This window comes from Artemia franciscana, chromosome 5 (genome assembly GCF_032884065.1).
Source record: "Artemia franciscana chromosome 5, ASM3288406v1, whole genome shotgun sequence".
NCBI lineage: Eukaryota > Metazoa > Arthropoda > Branchiopoda > Anostraca > Artemiidae > Artemia > Artemia franciscana.
Genome location: NC_088867.1, coordinates 5,810,670 through 5,825,649, shown reverse-complemented (window position 1 = coordinate 5,825,649; position 14,980 = coordinate 5,810,670). Strand labels below are relative to the sequence as shown.

The following is a 14,980-nucleotide window of genomic DNA, read 5'->3' as shown; positions in this document are numbered from 1 at the left end:
CCCTAGCTTTGCCCGTGGGTATAACAATAGATAATTTTTGTATAGTTTTCACTCAATAAAAGATAGATTTTGAATGCCATCCTTCCATGAAAGAATCTAACCCCTCTAACCCAGCAGTGGAGTAGTTTTGTCAAAATCATGGGTGAGGGGGTCAAGAAAAGAGGGGGCTAAAGAAAACTGAACTGTTTCTGTGGATGCTTGAATTATGCATAATTATCTTAGTTTTGGAAAGATTTTAGAAGAAATTAAATTTCAGCTTGAAGAAAAAACTGGGGTGTAAAGGAGTAAACTGGGGTCTTGGGGGACAGTCGGCCCCCTGCTCCATAGCAAATTATGCTTCTGTACCCCAAGCCTTCCTGTTGGCAACGTCACTGCTTTGGAAGCCCGTTGAGACTACAGTCACTAACTATGTAATATTGTCTTGAATAACAGGATAAAAATGACACAGAAAACAGAAAGTTAACTATCAATAAACAGAGCCACGTGTTTGATGTCTACTTTTCTGTGGTCCTAATTTCTATCAGAATGGACTTGTGCCAAATTAGCCATTGCATCGTAAACGAAATGACGTGGAACTATGCCATCACTTTAAACTCTTTATTATCTAATTTTATTTGAATTAAATCAATGATTGAAATATCTTATTATACGAAGCTAATTTGAATAACAGACAATTTAGAGGCAAGTTAGAATATGAACAGAAAACGAAACTAATTATAATCCCATATTTTTATTTTTAGACAAAATATTTTCACTTTTATTTCAACATTCTCTACTGGAGAAAATTTTGTGTATGTGCCTTATTAAACTCACAAAATATATGTTTAAAATTGCTCATAACTTTAAAGGTAAATGAAGTGTGGTTTCTCTATCAAACTATAAGGTCAAATGAATTCCTTAAATTTATCATAAAATTGTTATTGTGGCAATGAGTATTCCAATTTAGTTCTCTAATGAACTCGCATATAAGTATTTCTAAATCATTTAATCGTTTACTATTTAACAGCAGCAGTTTCATTAAATTACCATCCTTAAGCATTCTTGCGTCTGAGTTTTCATTTTTTACTAATGCTTAAGATGGATATTTTTCAAGAAGAAACAAAATTCTGTGTTATTAATGAACACATATGTATTTTATACTAATTCTATATGGCAGAAGTATTTTTTTTAGCTTTATCTGTCATTTATTTCCGTCATTATTAAGACATGTGACTCTCCAATGTTTATTTTGTACTTCAAGAAATAACCAAAACAAAAAGACTTAAACTTTCTCTTCAATTATTTCTTGTAAATACTGGAAATCCGCAAAGTCTCCATTTGCGCCAATAGTAGTATATTCATTTACTTTCATCAGTCTAGAGATTCCCTTCAATCTCAACATCGAACCAAATGATACTAATGCGTCGGCTACGATCATCACACCCTCATCATATCCATTTTTAACTTGCATTAGTAAAAATGCTCACCATTTTTAACTTATCTTCTTTTAACTAATGCTTGGCCATTTTAACTGATCATTCTATTGAGGAATAAAAACCACTAATCCTGGATATTTATATCTGTAAGAAGAGAAAAAAAAGAAGTGAAAACAGATAAAAAAGTCTGGATATTTCGACCACACATACAGCGATCGTCATCAGCAGATATACTAAACCACTAAAATCAAAACTAATATATTTATACAGGACAAAATAATAACTTACGGTTCATTCACTAGATTTGTCTGAGAGAATTCAATAGCTGAGTTCATCCAAAGTTTTGAGTTGTAAATTTTCTTCTTTAGTATTGCCTAAATATAAGTTGAATTTCTAGTAAAGGCGGCAAAATCTTCCTCTTCTTCTAATTGCAAAAGAAATGATGATGAATTTATAATTATTTACTTGAGTGGTAAATAATACGATGGATTTATATAATCTATTTTCGTAACATATTACGCCGAAAAGAATAATGATTAGGTTTCGGAAAATCACTAACTAAAGACTAGTTCGAATAATAAGAAATTGAAAAGAGATACAAAAAATCTTGATTTTTCAGCCACATACATTAGTGGCCGTCATCAGCAGAAAATTTAACACATTCCAGTTCATTAACTAGGTCAGTCTGAAAGAAGTCATTAACAGGGCTCAATAAAAGACCTTAGTTTTAAGGTTAATCTTTAATACTGTCTTTAAATAAAGACCTTAGTTTTAAGGTTAATCTTTAATACTGTCTAAATGTAAACTAAATTTCTAACGAAGGTGACAAAATCTCCTTCTTTTTCCAATTACAACAGCGATGTTGTTGGATTTATAGTTATATTCTTTGTTGGTCATCTCTTCCCATATATACGATATATTGTCGACTTAAATTAGTTAAATTAGTTCGCCTTAAATTTTTCAAGAACTAAACTTAAATTTTTTTCAAGAACATTTTGCCTTTCTGTGACGAACAAATAAACGTTCAAATGGGGACAAGTCCATTTATTATACAGTGAAAACAGATACAAAAGTCAGGATATTTCAACGATAACTAGATGAGCCCAGTTGCCGAAGTCTCTCGGACAAATTTGCTGAATAAACTAGAAGTAATTATTTTGTTATGTATAAATGTTAGTTTTTATTTTTATGCCTTAATATATCTGTTGATGACGATCGCTGTAAATGTGGTCACCGTGGCGGGAGGACGACAGTGCCCCCTAGGCACGGCCCCGAGGGCATCTGTCTTGGCTGCTCCCCCCTCTGAACAGTTCTGACTGAAACGGAGCAGGAGCGTGCGTAGTTGCGCTAGCCTCAGGTGACTTGGTACTGCAAGGAGTGCTTAATAGTAGTAGTATAAATTGATATCCCCTCGACTTTTTGCAGCATTAGTTGTAATTTTTAACCTTTTAAACATGATTTTTAGAATCTAAATTTCAGAATATACTTCGCTATGTGACTACACTGGTTATAATTTATTACCGGTATTCTCTCTTGGATGAATATACAAAAAGATTCTTTTTTTTTATTAGTCTCTGGAGATTTTAGGAATTTTGCTTTTAATCGGACACACGAACCATAATTCAGAAATTGACGCCCCTTTCTTGTTTACGCTTGTTTACGCTTACGCTTGGTAGGTTTTTTGACAGAAACCTACCCGCCTTCTGTCAAAGTCAAAACCACTAAAATATCAAAATGTCCTGAGTCTCAAAAGTTTTGTGATCAGATTTCGCCGTTACCCCAGAGACTCGGGTTCAATCTTATGATTGCGCTTTTATGATGGAAAAATTCAATAAATGAAAATCAACTAGCGAGACTCCAATATCTAAACTTTTCTTTTTCCAGTACTTAGCTATAAGTCCTGTTTGAATTTAGCGTTTTACGGACCTATTATATCGGAAAACTAACTAACCAAAGAATAGGCGAGAAATATTTCCAAACGCAGCATTGAAAACTGGACTTCCAGTTGAGACAGACGGCATGGATTTATTAAGAAAGACACAGTTAACAAAAAACATTATTGAATGGTTTATTTGGGATATTTTTCTTGATTTTTGATTGGCTAATCCAAATGAAAACGGGACTAGAGTGAAAATTCCCTTTGGCTGATTTTAAACTTGTCATCTATCTATTGTCAACCATAGAGCCATCTCTTCTTAGAATCCCAATTCATTGTAGAGAGGGGCTTTTCTTTGATAATGCTCCAAATGAAATTGAAAGTGCATATGTGTTGCTATGGTTACTTTTCAGAGGGAGGGGCCAACACATTTCAAGGATGACGGAGGTTGTACTCAGTTATAACAAATGCCTCTGTGCAACCATAATGGTGTCAAAGACCGCGTATTCAGCATAATCTTTTGAGAGGTTAAAGCAGGTTTAACCTAAGAACCTCAAGTCTGGCTACCTCTTAATTTTACTTTATTAGGGTCCAGTGGTTCTTTTTTCAAGCTGAGCTTTTGACACAGGTAGAAGCAAACTTCCAAGATAATTTAACCTGCCCGTTGGGGTTCAGTCATAGAAAGATTAATAATTTAAATTTTGGGTTGAAACTGGATATTTATACTTCTTGAAGCAGGACTTGTAGTTCTGAACCAATAACACTATCGAAGAACATCAATGAGTCGAATTTGAAAAAAAATATTACACCAAAATGAGTAAAACAGCAGTTCTTCCCGTTGAACACAAACAACACTACCAAAAATTACCCTAGAAAATGTCTGTATATATTCCATTGACAAACACTGTAGCCGTGAGGCCATGCCATCCCGAGAGGCATAGTAACAGGACCTTTCAACTATATTGAATCAAATAGTTATCTCACAATTTCGATCAGATGTCTTAGGGGATAAAGGGGCGTGTGAGGGGGGCTTGTTGCCTTCCAATCTTTTTGTTCACTTACAGAAGGCACTAGATTCTCGTGATTGGAGCTTTTAATTTCAGCTCGAATAATCCCCCTTCCGATCATCCTGGATTATTGGTTAGATAGCACATCCTTGATCTTCTTTCTGGAAAAAAAATACAAAAATCCACCTTTTTTTAGATATGAGCTTAAAATCTTGAGACTAGGGTTCTCTGATGTGCTAAATCCAATGGCGTAATTTTCATTGATATCACTTGACTTTTTGAATGTTTCCCCCTTTCTTAAAAATCAGGCAATATTTTTTCAGGCTCATAGCCTTCGATAGGTAATATTAAACTTAATGAATTTTATATATTTGAAATTATTGGAAAAGCCTATTCTTTTGATATAATGATTGTTATCAAATTTTTTTTTTTTATAATAGCGGTTACAACTGGGTCGAGTCCCTCTTTACTTATAGTGCGCTGCCAACATTTGTTTGATAAAGAGCTTTGTACTGGGATTATTATTAGTAATAAAATATTTCTATAAACATAATCAAATGATTTAGATATATCTGAAATTCTGAACAAATTTCGCCTCTTTACTTACATCAGCTACATTTGCTTGCGTTAGTGAGCAAACCTATAAAAATTGGTTTACTCATACCCATTTGTTGCGACAGGGTTTTTATTATTTCTTTTTATCCTTATTTCTTGTTATTCATATCTAAAAGAAGGCCTTACTGAATGTCATTTAAATATAGATGAAATTAGTAACTGACAATTTAGGTGTTACAATCAGTGTTGCCAGATGTTTGATTTAAAAGATCGCCGCTATAAAAGTGGAAATGCGCCGAAACTTCCGTTTTCTAGTGAAAATGCAACGAATCTGATCGATTCTCCCCTCTAAAGAATTTGCCGATTTGAAAAACTCAATGCACAACCGCATCAAAAAAGTGTTGAAATGGTGCAAATGCGCCCCATCTGGCAACTTTGGTTGCAATTAGACTCTGCTGCTAGGACTTGGATTCCAGATTTCTGAAGATTTATTTTTCGCCTGCTGGCGGAAAAACACCCTCATTTTTATGTTGGGACCTCCTCTTCAAACATGTACTGGACGAAATCTTCATTTTTAAGAAGCTTTTGCACAAGAATTTGGGGGAGGGGATTTATTTTAAAATATTTGAGAGAGGGCTCCCTCACAAAGAACGTTTAAAGATCCTCTTCAAGATTTATGAACTTGGTGTTTGCATTGTATATAGGGAATTGATGAATATCACACGACAAGCCCCTAGCAAAGAGTGAGAAGTTAAGAGGCCTAGTAACAATTTAAATCCTTGGCGTAATGTCAGAATATATAAAAAGCTATTAAAAAATGATTGCCTAATAAGTTGAGAATCAGGTTCGTTGCGAAACAGTCACGAGACTTTGATCCAGGCCCTTCCAAAATATTACTTATAGAGAAAGCATCCAAGCGGAAAAAACAGTTCCTAAGCCTTAGACAGTGTTGTTTGAGCCAGTTTCAGCCAATTTTACTATTAAAATAAAATTTTGCTGTCCGAGTTTGTTAAAGTTAGGTAAAATATTATTAAAAACATGAAATCTGGTGTAATATTCCAGCAGCTGCTACCCAGGAGCACCGTGAATGAGTCACAGTTGCTTAGTAGCACAAGCGACAATCTCAATCGGAATGGATTCCAGCCCTCCAAAGGCACAACTAAAGGCCTAGGTACCAATTTAATTGACTAACCAAATTTAGCTGAGATATAATAGATCCTTCTTATGAACATGGATAGCAAGAACGTGGCCCTTCCTTCAGAGTGGTCCAATTGACCTCGGACACTCAATATCATCGCTAGAGATCTTAACCAGGTTTAACTGAATTAATTCCGTCAGCCAGTGTTGTAGTTAGGCTGATGAAAAAGTTTTTTTGTTTTAAAACCGCTTTCTGCCTTCCACAAAGGATGAGTCAGGTGTAAACCATACAGCATAAGCATAACTACAATATGAGCATAGCTTTCACTTCCCACCAAGTTTGGGAAGGATCAGAAGTTCCCTTCTTGTGGATACTTCTAAGTTTGCCCGAGATCTAATAAACCCTTATGGCTCTTATTCTAAGCCTCCCTTTCATCTCCCAACAGACTTTGGATCGGAGACTATTCACTAGAAGATATAACTAGGAGATTCTCTCTTAATTCCCATTGTTTTCGTTAAGATCTATTTTATTAGATCGTGTAACTCCCAAAAGACAGAATTCAGCTATAAAATCCCACCACAGTTTATTGAGATACAACAGCCCGTTCTGTTAGATGTTATGGTAACGCCAATTTTTGGAGCTCCTTCCCCCAGGAAGGTCAAAATGAACAAGGCATCAAAAGGTAGAGCTAGGATACTTACTTTTACTTCTGACCAAGTTTAGCTCATGTCTGATAACCCCTTCCGCTAGAAGTTCTGATGTCAAGAATACGGTGATTTCTACACCTTTCCTTCCCCAAAAAGGTCGTATCGGGTCTGGATTCTCAAAAAAAAAAAACTATAACACTAGCTCTTACTTCCCACAAATCTTGATCAAAATCTGGAATTCCCTTCTGGTAGATGTTTTGATGATCCCCCTTACCCTGAGAGTATGTTAAAGCAACACCACAAAGGCAAATAAGAGACTATCTCTTACTTCCTGTCAAGTTTGGCTAAGCTTTGGAGCCCCATCTGGTAGACGCATAAATGACAGGGTTCCATCGCCTTCCCTCCACCAGCTATGAGTCTTTAGTATGCAAATTTGTTTTACATGATCCTTGTCTAGAAAATAATTTTTTTTTTCCACCTTTATAGTTGTTTTCTTACCCTTTTTAAGAATATCACCATATCAAAAAAAGTTGACTGATAAAAAAGAGAGAAAATATGACTGATAAAAAAGAGAGAAAAGTTGACTGATAAAAAAGAGAGAAAAAAGAGAGAATACATAATCAGTAGTGTTGCTCCGCAGTAGGATAAGAACTAGCTAAATTAAAAATAATGGATTAAATCCACCCGATTGACCTAATTTTGGTAAAAATTTTTACTATTTATGTACGTATGTCTAATGAAACCTGGCAATCGTCCCCACTCAACGGTAGTATTTTTGCTGTCAAATGGATTTGCGTGTTTTCGCCTTTTCTTTTTTTTTTTATAAGTGGCTACTATCATTCGAACGATTTTATCGTGCTAAATCTTCTTTGACGCTCCTGCCAGAAATATATAGTTTCATCAGTAGTTTTTTTTTATATTTTTGGCAGGGTTCACTTGGAAAGGTCATGGTCATTTTTCATTATTTAAATCAAAGTTGAAGAAGGTATATATTGGAAAGCCTATTTTATTAAATTTTTGTCAACTATTTAGTCATTTTTGTCAATTTCTTATCAATTTAATTTTTTTATCAAAAGTTAAGAGCCTCGTCAGAATTTCCGCTGTTCTTAATTGTTATTGTCAGTACTGTCAGGTTTATGATTGAACAGGTTGTCTGTGGCAGACTTTATTTAGGGTTGAAAATGATTGTAGTCGTCTCAAAGACTTCACTATGGTAAACCGTCTTTGGTAATTGCGTCAAAGATGTATAATTTGATTATTCTAATTATGTATAGCATAATAATTAAATTGTGTAAACTGAAAATTATTCAAATTAACATATAATGAAAAAGAAATTTAAGAATTATTAATTGAAAATTGTAGAAAAATTTTTAGTTGTGTCAAAATTATATGATTAGATTTAACACTTCAATTATTAGTTGGGAATTTTGGGAATACGGCTTCAAAAGACCATATTCGTCATGCACTATTAAGCACAAGATGATGTCCCCCCCGCTGCATTTCATGGCTTAACAGCCATGAAACGGAGATCTGTACTGCCGGTGGGGACTATAAAGTTCAATTTCTTGTTCTTAGAATTTTCATTTTTAATATTAAAGAAAAAACTTGTTTTTTCTAGGATTTCCCCAAAATAAACTTAAAAATCTCACACATAAGCTTGTCCACTCTGAGAGGTATCTCTTATCCAATAGCAACCCTCCCTGAAGAATTTTAAATCAGGATATTGACAAGTCATTTTTGGTTACTTAGTAGGCAAGTGGATGTTTAGTTGTAATGGATGGGATAACAACTAATAGCGTGTTTTAGTCAAACAGGCCAATGCCTTCCTTAAAATTTTTAAAGAAGTTAAAATATGGGGCTGCAGACTTTTGTCAAAATTTTAAGGACTTAATTTGTCTAAATTAATTCTGACAAAATTTTGCCAAATTCTTATTTTAGTGAAAGCTATTACCAGGGACCCCAATCCATGAAACGTAGGGGAGAAGGGCAAGAACTTTTTCAATTTTTCATGAAGATATAAAAAGATATTTTCAGACTATAGAGGGGAGGAAGATTTTTTTTCTTTTTTTTTCAGTGAAAATTAAATTGTTCAAAATATGGGTGGCACCAAAATCTAAGAGACAATCCCCCTTTGATGCTATTACCCAGATGGCTTTATAACTTGGGGTGTAACAAAAAAAAGAATTGAAAGGGTTTAATCAGTAGATGGAAGCTTGACGAGGATATGTCAGGTTCTGGATTTGGTCCCGAAATATCCGAATTGCTCAGATTTTTACCTGTGTTTAATATGTCTGTTTCACTTTCTGTAATATAAAGGTTCCTGTCATGAAAAATTTTGTTTGCACCTTCAATTACGATAAGAGAGTTGCCCTTGAAATTACATTTTGGGACACTGCCCTTATTCCACAATTACCAAAAAATATACTAGATGTAAATAATATTTGACTGTTAAACAATTCAAATTAGGGATTCACACACAAAAATGCAATAGTAAATAGTCAATAGGTCGTCTTGGTATGGGCTAGGGGGACTAAGTGGTGATACTTTTGGTAAATATTTGTAGCTGAATAATTGTTCTGAAATGTGATAGCAAGATTCGTAATAGCCCCATAGCACCTTCCACCCCCTGGATACGGCCTTGATCTTAGGAGAACTTCAATAAAGAAAGGAATCAGTCTCATGGATAAAAAAAAATACTTTTTATGCCCAAAGTGTCCTTGAGGGACTTTTCCGAATAAAGATTGGAGGAAGCCCCGCCTACTTTTTGCGTGCAGCTATACCTTACTCCCTGCGTGAACTATACGTTCTGTCTTACCGCACCAAAAGCTCTGGCTTCGCGGTGAAATTTTTATTCACTTAGCTCAAAATTTTTCCAAGTTATTTATGAGTATGTCCCTTCTTTGAAATAATTTCCTCTGAGCATTAAAATAAAGTAAAGCTAAATTTTTAGGGGGGGGGGGTATATAATGCGGCATTAGACTTTACAGTCCCTACCGGTGGTGCTGATCGCCGTTTCTTGGCCTTTCAGCCAGGAAGTGCAATGGGGGGCTAGGGGCCAACCATCCTGTGCTTTGGCACACCCTTCCCGTTTACCTTCCCCAGATTTCTCCAGGTACCCATTTAGAGCTGGGTTGTCTCTGACTGAGCTTACAGAATCATACCAGTGACCCCCGTCCCAAACTAAATAATTGGGCACACTAGAATTCGAACCCTCGTCCTCTCAGACAAAGGATCCTGAATACAGCGTACCAATCCTCTCAGCCAGGACGGCTTATATACCTTGTTAAAATAAGTACCTAGTTAAAATTGTTTGATCATAAAAGGGGATTTCCAGCCTATTAGACAATGCTTCCTTATTTGTTCGCTTGATTGTACTATACAATTATCCAAGGTCAGTGATGAAGTCAAAAGTTTATTAAATACAAACCTGGAAACCCGAAGTATTGTGTCAAGTTGCATAATTAAATACAAGAGATTGTAATAATATAGGTTGTTGCACCTGATCGTATTTCTGTCAGACAGTTGACATCAATTATATTTTTTCAATTAATTTTATTTAGATGAGAAAAAATTGGGCGACTCCCATTGCGAATCCTGTCAGAGTTGAGGTCACGAGAGTGCCTCGCAGCCTTGCTCCTACTAAATACATAATTCTTACACTGAGTACTAGGTGATAAGTTGCCACCTTGAACCGTATCCCAGCAGTAGTTATCCCTAGAAATTTATATTTTAACTTCTTTAAAGTAACAAGGACATCAAAATAAAAGCATTTTTGCCCCTTTGACCCATATTAGGGCTCCTCAAGCTTGAATTCCACAGTTTCCTAACAGTTTTCTTTTTGTTGTTTGATGAACCGTTTTGCCCGTGAAAATTCATGCATTTACAATCTGTTGATTTTCAACAAAACTTCACCTTTAAAAAAGCTATACCTTTTGGTGTCACTTTTTTAGCTTTTTTAGCTGGTTTTAATTTCCATTTTCGCTGTCCTTCTATTCTCTTCCCGTCATTCTCTTCTTTTACTAAAAAGGTGCAAAATGCTATTTTGCTAATTTCAATGTCATATCCGGAGTTATTCTAAATTAGAGAGGGAGACTCTCTTCCACTTTAACCCCCCTCCCATTCTTTCTATATTGACAATGCTTGAAGAACAGCGGTGTTGAAGAACACCTTTTAAAAAAGCCACACCTTTTGGTGTCATATGTTTTAATTTTTTTGGCTGATTTTTTGACCACGCTTCCTTTTTTAATTTCTATTCTCGCCGTCCTTCTCTTCTCTTCCCGTCATTCTCTTCTTTTACTAAAAAGGTATGATTTTATACTATTTTGCTAATTTCAATGTCATATCTGGAGTTATTCTAAATTAGAGAGGGAGACTCTCTTCCACTTTAACCCCCCCCCGTTCTTTCTATATTGACAATGCTTGAAGAACAGAGGTGTTGAAGAATACCTTTAAAAAAAAGCTACACCTTCGGTGGCATATGTTTTAGCTTTTTGGGCTGATTTTTCGCCCACACTTCCTTTTTTAATTTCTATTTTCACTGTCCTTGATAGTTGATGAGGGATTTCAAGTCGTAAATCTAATAATAACTTAAATACCTTACCCTGGATCTGTGGGGGGTGAGGTCATGTTATGTCCAAAGGCATATTTTTGGGTCTTTCAACTATGATCAACAAAATGGCTATTTCAAAATTGTAATCGGATGATTTTTGGATCAAAGGGGTGGAGGATGGGGCCTAGTTGTCCTCCAATCTTTTTGGTTACTTGAAAAGGTCACTAGAACTTTTAACTTTCGTCTGAATGAGCCCTCTTGCGATATTCTAGGAGCACTTGGTCAATAACACCACCCTCGGGGAAAAAACAAATAAACACACATTCGTAATCTTTCTTCTGGCAAAAAATTCAAAATTTCACTTTTTGCAGATAGAAAATTGAAACCTCTGCAGTAGGGTTCTCTGATACGTTGGATCTGATCGTGTGATTTTTATTAGGATTCTATGAGATTTAGTGGGTGTTTTCCGCTTTTTTGAAAATAAGGCAAATTTCCCCAGGCTCCTAACCTTTGACGGGTAAGACTAAACTTAATAAAACTTATATATTTGAAATCTAGCATAAAAATCCGATTCTTTTGATATATCCTTTGGTATAAACAATCCGTTTCTTAGAGTTTCGGTTACTATTGAGCCAGGTCGCTCCTTACTTACAGTTCGTTACCACGAATTGTTTGAAACGTGTTTTACCCTAGCCATCTCTACCTTTCTCTCATTATTTAAATTCTCTCAATCTTTCCTGTTTTCATGGCCTCACAGTGACGTCAGGGTGGACCTTTTGCGGCAGTGTTTCCACTTTCTCATTTTTTAAATCCCTAATAAAGAGCTGAAAATCCTTAGAAATCCCCATCTTCAGTTCCAAAATCCCTAAAAATCTCCCATTTTCTAATTACTCCCTGAGCCGCTTCTCCCTATCTAATTCGTACCATTGAAAAGTAACATATTTTGGCTTCTTAGATTGAAGTCTAGCTATCACTACCATAATAGAATGTCTTGTCATGCCGTTTAAAGTGCTTTTTAATTATCAGCTAAATACAAATAGCTTCAAATATACTTCAAATAATATTAAGTAAATAGAAAAGAAAATGTAATACTGTAATGTAGATTACAGTTCAAGATGTTTAATACTGTTCAATCGTAACTTGTAAAACATAATCAGACCTTATCTTGCTCTGATGTGTCTTCAACATTTTTTGTATGGTGGCTGAAGCTTTCACTCCTCTCACGTGGTGAAGTAACTGATCATCTTCGCATTCCACACTTTCTTGAGCCCTTTTCATTTCATATTTTGTTTTTAGAATCCCCTGCAAAGTTTATGTTTTCAATTTATTCTGACGGTCAGTTTTTACTACTTTTACAGCACTGAAAATCCTCTCGACATTGACATTTGAAAATGGAACAGTGGAAATAAATAATACTGCCGGTTTCAGGTTAGGATACAAATTCAGTTCCGGCAGCATTTTTTTTCACCAATACCAAACACCAGCAGGTCAGGGCATCCATTGTTTTGACGTTTTCAATATCGATGATGCTCTGCCTCCTCCACTCCTGCTCGGTTTTGGTTCCGTCCCATGGGATCTCTCCATACTTCCTAACAAAAGGTAGCAGAGAGGTAGGCTGAAGTGATTGGGCTGACACGGGGTCAACCATTTCAGCATATTTGTAAATGGTATCTTCGAAATGGAACCTTTTCTGTATCTGGCCTACTGCTTTGATATGGAACGCCTGTGCAGCTTTGAGAACTACTTTGATTGAATCAGGGGGGACGGCGGTATCTGACCTTGACGTACAGAGGGAATCTTGTCCGTTCGGACCCAAGTAAACGCTTTGAAGGGGAAGTTAAAACTTCCGATTGTTCACATCGATTTCTAAAGCACTAGTTGATTCCACACAGTCCGTCTGCAGGAAGTTCAATGCTGATACCAATGTTTTAAGCTTTGTTTATACCCCAAAACTAGAAATATTTTGGTTTCAAGAGCTGAAATTGTGCTTAAATTTGAATTTGCGACAGAAGTGATTGTTATATTTGTAAAGAACATAAAAAAAGACATTGAGTGGTATGTTCACTTTATTTGTAAGTAAAAAAAATGAACAACAAAAAATTTACCAATCATAGTATGAAGGTTCATGATTTTCCCCTGGGTACGTAGGCTTGCCAAAAACACACAATCCATTTATTCCTACATGTGCCATTGTTTTAAAAAAATGGCTGTCAGTTTGTTTGTCTGTTAGAAACTAGGGTAATGAAACGGTAAGAGAGGTGTTCGAATAGTTATAGCCTACTTATAAATACTTATAAAGTTCAAGTTTTTTGATTTTACACAAAAATCGTAAACATCATACAAGTACTGTGGAGAAAAAAAAATCGTACATGCAATGCTTGTCAAAAAAATTTACTATAGTAAGAACAACAACGTACCCTATAAAACTATCAAAATATATTATAACTTTATTTATCTGACCTGTAAAAAAATGACATGCTATCTACCAAATAATCTTATGAAAAACAACCCAAAAATGACAAACCATATGACTTCATTAATCGAGAACAGTCCAAGCTGAAATTATTGTTTGAAGCCCACATCAGCACGGAACTGTTTCAGACAGTTCTTTGTTGCTAGTTTGTTACTTAGGACTCCTGTATATCTCAAAATCTGTGTGGTGTTAAAATTTTTTAAGCAGCTGAAGAAGTTCTTCTCTGTGATTCCAAGTTCAATTCACAAGGAAACGGATCCTAAATCGAATTATCCTGCTTCTCTGATCAAGAAGATGATGATGATGAACAAAGTAAAGGAAAAACCCCAAAAATTTCCCTAAAAGTCCATGGGAGAGGAAAAATCCCCAAATCCCTAAAAAACTCTCGCCCCTAAAAGACTTAAAAAATCCCCATTTTAGGGGGGGGGAATCCCCATAGTGGAAACACTGTTTTGCGGGTTTGCCCAACCAGAACAGTGAGGAGAAACGACGCTGCAGAATAGCCTGGAGAAGTGGCATCCCTGGAAGAAATTGTAGCCCAATAAACTTAAACGGCACCGCCTGAAAGTTTTGGAGCACAAATAATATTAACCCCTGAGTACTTAAATTACTCATATTATCGAAATATTAAAGAGACTTGTTATTGATAATAGGCTCCCTCCCCCCATAAAAAAAAATAAAAAATCCGGCCAGTTAGATCTAAAACCGATCAATTATTTATGGCCCTTCCAAGTCCAGCCCTCTTGTCAGTAGCGAAAGAACAAGAGATTTTTGGTGTTTCGCCTGGTAGAAGCTGAAATAACAATCTGAACAAATACATTTTATGTATGTAAGAAAAAACTTACAGTCCATCAATATATGTAAATAAGTGCATTGAGCAATCGATTGCTTAACACAAACTGGATAACATGCTAATGTTACCTATTGCATAAGAAAGAATTTACATCTTAAACAGATTTCATTAATTTTGTTTTCTGATTATGGTTTGAAGGAGGGGAATTGACGTCAATTAACGAAATTGTTGTGAATGAGGAGGTGCAAAATTTATTTTTGAAATCTAAGGGAAGGGTACTATTTTGTTGTACTTTTCAATATTATCTATGAAAACACCAGAAAAGAAGGCATTTACAAGGAAAATACCGAAAAGGTAATGCGGTTGGTAGTAAAATTCCTAAAAGTTTATATCTTGATCTCTCAAAATCTAGGGGGGATATAGGGGGTGATTGTCCCTCTAGATTTTGTATCTGTTTCCTCTATTGACTCCTTTGGGGAGTTATATAGTCAATACGCACAAAAGTCAATAGGGCATATTGACTATAT

At 35.5% G+C, this 14,980-nt stretch overlaps 1 protein-coding gene and 1 long non-coding RNA gene across 5 annotated transcripts in view; one reads left to right on the top strand and one right to left on the bottom strand.

Moving 5' to 3' along the window:
* The window catches only part of LOC136026924 (capon-like protein), a 235,660-nt gene that overhangs the window by 87,125 nt on the left and 133,555 nt on the right, over nt 1–14,980 (top strand). The window lies entirely within an intron of this gene.
* LOC136026925 (uncharacterized) overlaps nt 1,089–14,980 on the bottom strand; it is a 122,215-nt gene continuing 108,323 nt past the window's right edge. The window contains exon 3 of the long non-coding RNA XR_010617444.1: nt 1,089–1,559. This is a non-coding gene — a long non-coding RNA (uncharacterized LOC136026925). The remainder of the gene's footprint in view (nt 1,560–14,980) is intronic.